The sequence below is a fragment of the Schistocerca nitens genome, chromosome 1 (assembly GCF_023898315.1).
Source record: "Schistocerca nitens isolate TAMUIC-IGC-003100 chromosome 1, iqSchNite1.1, whole genome shotgun sequence".
NCBI classification, from domain to species: domain Eukaryota; kingdom Metazoa; phylum Arthropoda; class Insecta; order Orthoptera; family Acrididae; genus Schistocerca; species Schistocerca nitens.
Genome location: NC_064614.1, coordinates 765,728,322 through 765,735,088, shown reverse-complemented (window position 1 = coordinate 765,735,088; position 6,767 = coordinate 765,728,322). Strand labels below are relative to the sequence as shown.

Below are 6,767 nucleotides of genomic sequence, written 5' to 3'. Positions count from 1 at the left end.
AAAAGGCTTCTCAGAAGAGGCAAAAACTGAAATAGGAGAGACAACTATTAAAGGCGCCATTCAGCACATGAATAATTTAGTGGCGCTCTTAATCATAACTTTGCAGAGGAGCAATGGATTAAGTATCAAAATGAAATGTCAATTGAGAATCCATATTTTTTCAATTGAAGTCCATGTCAGCAGAGAAATACGAAACATTTATCGGACTGACATCTGATCCATTACTGGAAGAAAAATTTAAATTAATGCCATTAGAGGAATTGTGGTGCAGTTTTAAAGATGAATATCCTCCATATCACAAAATGCCGTGTTGGTGCTTTACCTGATGCTACATGAAGAGTGTTCCAGGAGGAATTGTCAGTATTTGGGGATATGACAGCAATGGCCGTTCGAAGCAAAAAAAAATGTCTGGTAAAGTAAGGTCTAATATATATACCTTAAGAGCTAAGAGCTCTTCCTCATCTTCGATATTGTGAAAGAGACCTCTACTGCAAGCTCTTTGTTTGGCATATTTTGGGAGGAGATAGTATGGACCAAAAAAAAATTTAAAAAAAGTTTAGAAAACATGGGCTCCAAAACGCGTAGCTAATGAACATCTTCACCACTGGAGATACATTCTTCTTCTAAACAAATGCTCATAACTTATACGGTATGCATTTTAGAGCCCATTTTTATTACGTAATTTTTTCTTGTTTTGATCCATATCACCTCCTTCCAAAACAGTGAAAGCAAAGAGCTTGCAGTAGAAGAGATTTGTTTCATAGTGTCGAAGGCGAAAAAGTGCTGATAACTTGTAACGTTTGTTTCTTAGGGCTCTGTTTACTAGATATGAAAGCTCTCATACTCCTCAGTATTGATCTTTCATCCTGGGATAACCTGTGTGCAGAGTGAATCATCTGAAACATGCACCGCAGAAATGGAAAGTGCTATTCATGTGCTGTTTTTATAGAAGCCAATCAACCAATTGTAACAATATTTGGAAAGTGTATACACATTTTGAAATGGAATAATGCCTACTAATACCTAGAAACTAAACGTATGGTAGATTAGAATGTCAGTGGTGTTCGTTGCAAACTTACAGTGCGAGTCGCTTACGAGATATATTAATTTGAAAAATTACCACACATACAATTGTTTGTGCCATTTTACTTGCGTAATTGTTAGATATGTTGTTATTATGTTTGCTTACAGTGTGCTTGTGTGTTCCTTGACTGTATTGCGACTTGCTAGTCAGTTAGTTTGCGATAGTTCAAGAAGGAAGTCGTGACTGGACGACGCGATTTACCATCGCAGAAAAAGACGTCATGCTGTTAGTTCTTGTACTGCGTAAGTGGTAAGATATTACAATAGACGTCAATAGTCTCGGCAATTATTTATTATCTTCAAACATTATGTAAAAGTGATGGCCTAAAACCTAGACAAGGTAACAGATGAAAACAAGTGACGACAGAAGACGGGGAAATTAATGTTGTTGCTGCTGTTGCAGTAGACCTCATGTTAGATCCCGCGCAATCGCACGAGGAAGTGGCATAAATAAGGCAAGTGTCCTATGCATTCTCCATCGACACAAGTTCCATCCCTAACTCATATATTTACTTCAACAGCTGCATGAAAACGACTGTGAGAACCGTGTTAACTTCCGTACATGGGCGTTAAGACAGGATACTCCAGAAATATCATGTATCTTGTTTAATAATGAAGTCACATTTAGCAGTCATGGCTAGGTAAACCGCCTAAACATGCACTATTAATCTGTTGACGATTCTCGCTGTCTACGTCAGGTGGAACATCATCATCCGTAGAGTATAAAGGTGTGGAATGGGATAATAAACCATTAGTTCATAGGCCCGTTTTTCATTGACGGGACACTGAATAGGCGTAGGTATCGCAGCCGTCTGAATAAACGATGTTTCACGGATGCTAGAAGACCTTCCTCTGCAGATGGGTTGACACTGTGGTATCAACATGATGGGTGTCCAGCCCATAGTGCATAAAGTACTACAACATGTCTTCGCGAATTGTTTCCAAATCATTGGAATGGACGCAGAGGACCTGTACCTTGGACAGCCCATTCCCCGGATTTGACGCCTGTAAACGTTTTTCTATGGGGAAATCTGAAAGACACTGTCTACAGGGAGATACCAACTACATTTGACGATATGCAACGACGTATTACTGCAGCCTGATCGTACGCCTCCGCTGAAATGCTAGCACGTGTGCAGCAGTCGTTTCATACCACACTGGAAGCGTGTACTGCCGCTGCCGGTGGTCATTTTGAACACAAACTGCGATGGTCGATTGTCTCAGTAATGGTCAGAATCCTCACAACAAATGTGTGCACTTTTGTTGTTCTTTAGTGTGTGCTACCACAGGTATAGGAGCAGTGTCGGTGCGGGAACTTTTCAGAATCTGCTAAACGACTCGCACTAGAATCCTGAAAGACACCCACTGGCATTCTGTCTTATCCTACTTTCAATCTGTTAATGTCAATCGGCACTGAAACATTTTTTCACAATACGTTAAAAAAGTGTATGTTTTCACAGAAAAATACTTTTTAAGTATTTCTACAAGCTGGTGATTTGCTAACAATACGAGTCCCTGATTGCCAATCCAGTCTGTGAAAACTGCAAATAGCACATTCATAGGACATCCCATTTCCGCAATAACTGCAGTGCTAGTTGTGTTTCACCATGTACATTCAAAAAACGGTCTCAACTTATATGCCGACAAAAGTGAGTACGAAACTGCTTGATGGCGAACCTGTCATGGGAAATCAACTTTCAGCCGTAACACCAAATATTAAGCATAACTGCAAAAATGACTACCAGAACTACTGATCTTATTACAGTTTAAAATTGTGTAGTTACATTATTTTAAATTTAAGTTAATTCAAGAATTTTCAGGTTTTAGTTTACTGTATGAGGCAACGGCCTTGCCGCAGTGGATACACCGGTTCCCGTGAGATCATCGAAGTTAAGCGCTGTCGGGCGTAGCCAGCACTTGGATGGGTGACCATCCTGGCCGCCTTGCGCTGTTGCCATTTTTCGGAGTGCACTCAGCCTCGTGATGCCAATTGAGGAGCTACTCGACCGAATAGTAGCGGCTTCGGTCAAGAATGCCATCACAACGACCGGGAGTGCGGTGTGCTGACCCCACGCCCCTCCTATCCGCATTCTCCACTGAGGATGATTCGGCTGTCGTATGGTCCCGGTAGGCCACTTGTGGCCTGAAGAGGAAGTGCTTCTTTTTTTAGTTTACTGTATGAATAAAATGATTGTCGTTTGAAACAATTGTCACTTTTGTGACAGATAATTGATTTTCAGAGTGCTGCACGAAAAACATACTGTAGAAACGAACAAAGATTTCCTCGACAAAAAATAGCATGTAGACGTGTAGCATATGACAATGGCCCACTTCCAGTTCTTTGAATACTGCAGTATACGCAAAGAAAGGTCAAAATATCTCCGCAGAGCGTCCAGTAGGGGAAAGAACACTGGAAGTAGTGGGGTTCCGGGCTGCACGACCACTGAGCGACAAGGGAGGTGCCGTTCGGTAACTGGAACCTACGCAGAACAACATAACTCGTGTGACGTATAATCTACAGCTAGCGAGCCTGTAAACGATTATATTAACTGTTTATGTCAATCATACCAATAGTTTGACGGACACATACGTCAATGTCTCAAAGTCAGCTGTTTCTTCCTAAAGCACAGAATAAGAGATAATCGTATAAAGAAAGAGTCAGCCAAAGCAAAACTACGCAAATCACGCACAGCCAGGACGACGTCTTCTAAAACCAAATAGGGCAAAAAGTGTAGCGCAGGAGACAACGTCAAATATGTGTACATGTAAAATAAATAAAAGTGGTCACGTGCAAGTTAGGCACCAGTTGAAAGTTATTTGTTTCGATTCGTTTTAATGAGTGGAAAAGAATATTAAGGTGAATCTGAATCTATATGTAGCTTAACAACAATTGATGGCAGGAAATTTCGAATGCCACAATGCACAGACAAATGTAACTGCAAGTATCTGAAGAAAACCATGCCCTTTCTGAAGCTTATTCTAAGCACAAAATATATGAACTTTGATAAAAGTAAACCGATTGCTTTAAAAATAAAGATGATCCCTGTGAAACTCAATTAAAGAAAGGACCTGTTTACACAAGTTGTCTTACCTGGGTGAAAATGCTCTCGTAGCTGCAGCGCGTCTCAATAACAGAACTGCAAATGTAACTGCAGGGATACGCAGAGGTGCAATGCGTACTCTAAAAACACTGATATCATTCTTGGTTCACAATTTCTTTGATAATGGTTTTTAAATAACTGAAAATTAATTAATTCTTAAGATGTGGACGATGACACAAGTTTAACTGAACTCAATTAGAGTTTCATTTCCTCAGATCTAATAACATTTAATGTAATTTCAAGAATACCTATACTTTTTCTGAAATTAACTAACAATAATCAAATAATTACAAAAATTGAACTAGCAAAAATTGAACTTTCTATGTATAATCCCTCCTTAAGCAGAATTCCAAAATCTAACTCTTAAATCCATTTCAATGATCGATAAATCCCAACAAAAAAGGAAAGAAGGAAGATTCATGATATGGATCTCTAACGGACCAGGAATTCTGCATCATCGAACTGCTGCTGCAATGAAAAAAATTTTTATCATTACCTGTAATTCATTCTTCGGAATAACGTAAAAACCAATTTTATTTCTCTCCAGAATATATCTTCCACTAACTCATAATATAATTCCAAAAACCTACGTTGTTTGTCCCTTGCTGCTACCACACAAAAAGTCGATTGTTCAAATCTAGCACTAAAGCTCAACTCATCGTCTCTTCTCCTCTCCTCGCTATTAATAAATAAATCTGCACCGCATCTCGCAGAGATCACTTCTGAACCATCTCTGTGCGGCGTAGCATTTCTGTCGAGGTTAGGAGCGCATATCTAAGTAATTCAAAAGGTACGAGCCCGATTTCAGATTTCCAGAACAAGAAAAATACCTAACACGCACACACAGAGACAGAGACAGACACACACACACACACACATATCTTTCACTATCCCTCTGCCTCTCTGGCCAAAAATTGCAGGATAAGACTAGACTGCAAAATTCGCTAAAATATTTAAAACACAAAGTGAATAAGTAGAAATAAAATAATGACAACCACAAATAGTACAAAAATATAACAGGCGTAGTAATTTACTGACTGTTTTCAACTGTCACGCACAGGCACATTAACTGTTCTTGAGAAACTGACTTAAATCAATGTCCAAAGACGCGTAAAGAGTCCATGACAAATACGTTTCAGTCATCGTGCGTAAGCGCACAAACAGTCCATAAACATTAGCGTGCTGAAAGCATCGGTAAGAAAACAATTGTGCTCAAGTCACAGTTTTTTACCCCATCGCAAAATCTATGCCGTCATTGTTGAATTGCATGTATTCGGTAAAAGTCGTCGTTAACTTGAGTATAGCTAAAACACTATTAAAGAAAACCCGTCGAAAGGTGATCGAAGACTCAGTGCAAAAGTATTTACATCATTCTACTGGTTTACTTGAGAAGAGACTAAGAGCAGACTCAGAGGTTCTAGTATTGATCCACAAATATTCCACTCATAACTCAGAGCCAAAGTCTCACAAAACGTTACTATAAAGTGTCACAGTAGTCTACACCTACATCTAGATCTATACTCTGCAAACAACCGTGAAGTCATGGCAGAGGGAACGTCCCATTGAACCAGTTATTAGGGTTTCTTCCTCTTCCATTCACGTTGGGAGAGTCGGAAGGATAATTGTCTGAATACCTCTGTGCATGCGATAATTATCCTTATCTTATGCCTCTTCTACCTCACATAAAGAACAAAAATTACGATCTACAAGCTCACAGGATGAACTGGCTTTATGACTTAACTTCTAGATATTTACAATAATCCACTCCTCAATGAGAAAATTGCATGTATCACAACATGACCATGTTAAGAAATGTGTACTAACTACCAAAAACAGTAATGCCCAAAGAATTTCTCTACAAAATCTTTTACATTGGAAATGTGGTGTACAACGAGAGAGTTTTTTGTGCGCATTGTTTCCACTTCAGTCGCATTCAGGTGAACTGTTCCGTGAATACGGAATGGCCCAGTGTAGATTAAGCAGAATTTTGGAATCTTGTTCTTTGATTTGCATGCTAATTGATGAGAACGAACTAACAGCATTTACCGTATTCTGAAGTCGTTATTGTTGCATCTCATATCTTGTGGCTGTTTTCTCTTCTCCGCTAACTGGTTTACGTTTTTAGATCTATTTCAATGATTTCATGATGTCTTTCTAGTTTTGTCCGGCAGTAGTTTATTTTTCAGTACCAAATATGCAGAGAGTAACGCTGAATCATTAAGTAAAGCATAAATGGTCTCCTGAAAGATTTTAGTAGACCTTCCCATTCTGTGTGTTTCTTGTGACAGTACAGTCTGCATAATTTTCTTATTTCGTTCATGATTCTTTCAGAGATAGTGGAAGACGCATGATACCGAGATATGAAACGTGGTGTAATTTTTTTTTTCAATGGACTTATCCAAAGAGCCGAATGAAATTGAGGTCAGTTGTCTGTCGTAACTTTTCGATATGTCCAACAACTCTTAAAAACTCAATGGTAAATGCTGCATAAACGGTTCTAGCAGTCACTTTTCGAAGTGGTGTAAAAGAGGCAAACTTTGATGTGGCTTCTACTGCCACCAAGATACATGAAAACCTTGTCTG

At 39.1% G+C, this 6,767-nt stretch overlaps 1 pseudogene; it reads left to right on the top strand.

Moving 5' to 3' along the window:
- Nucleotides 1-2,922: 2,922 nt before the first annotated feature.
- On the top strand, nt 2,923-3,040 carry LOC126204472 (5S ribosomal RNA; annotated as a pseudogene).
- Nucleotides 3,041-6,767: the final 3,727 nt, after the last annotated feature.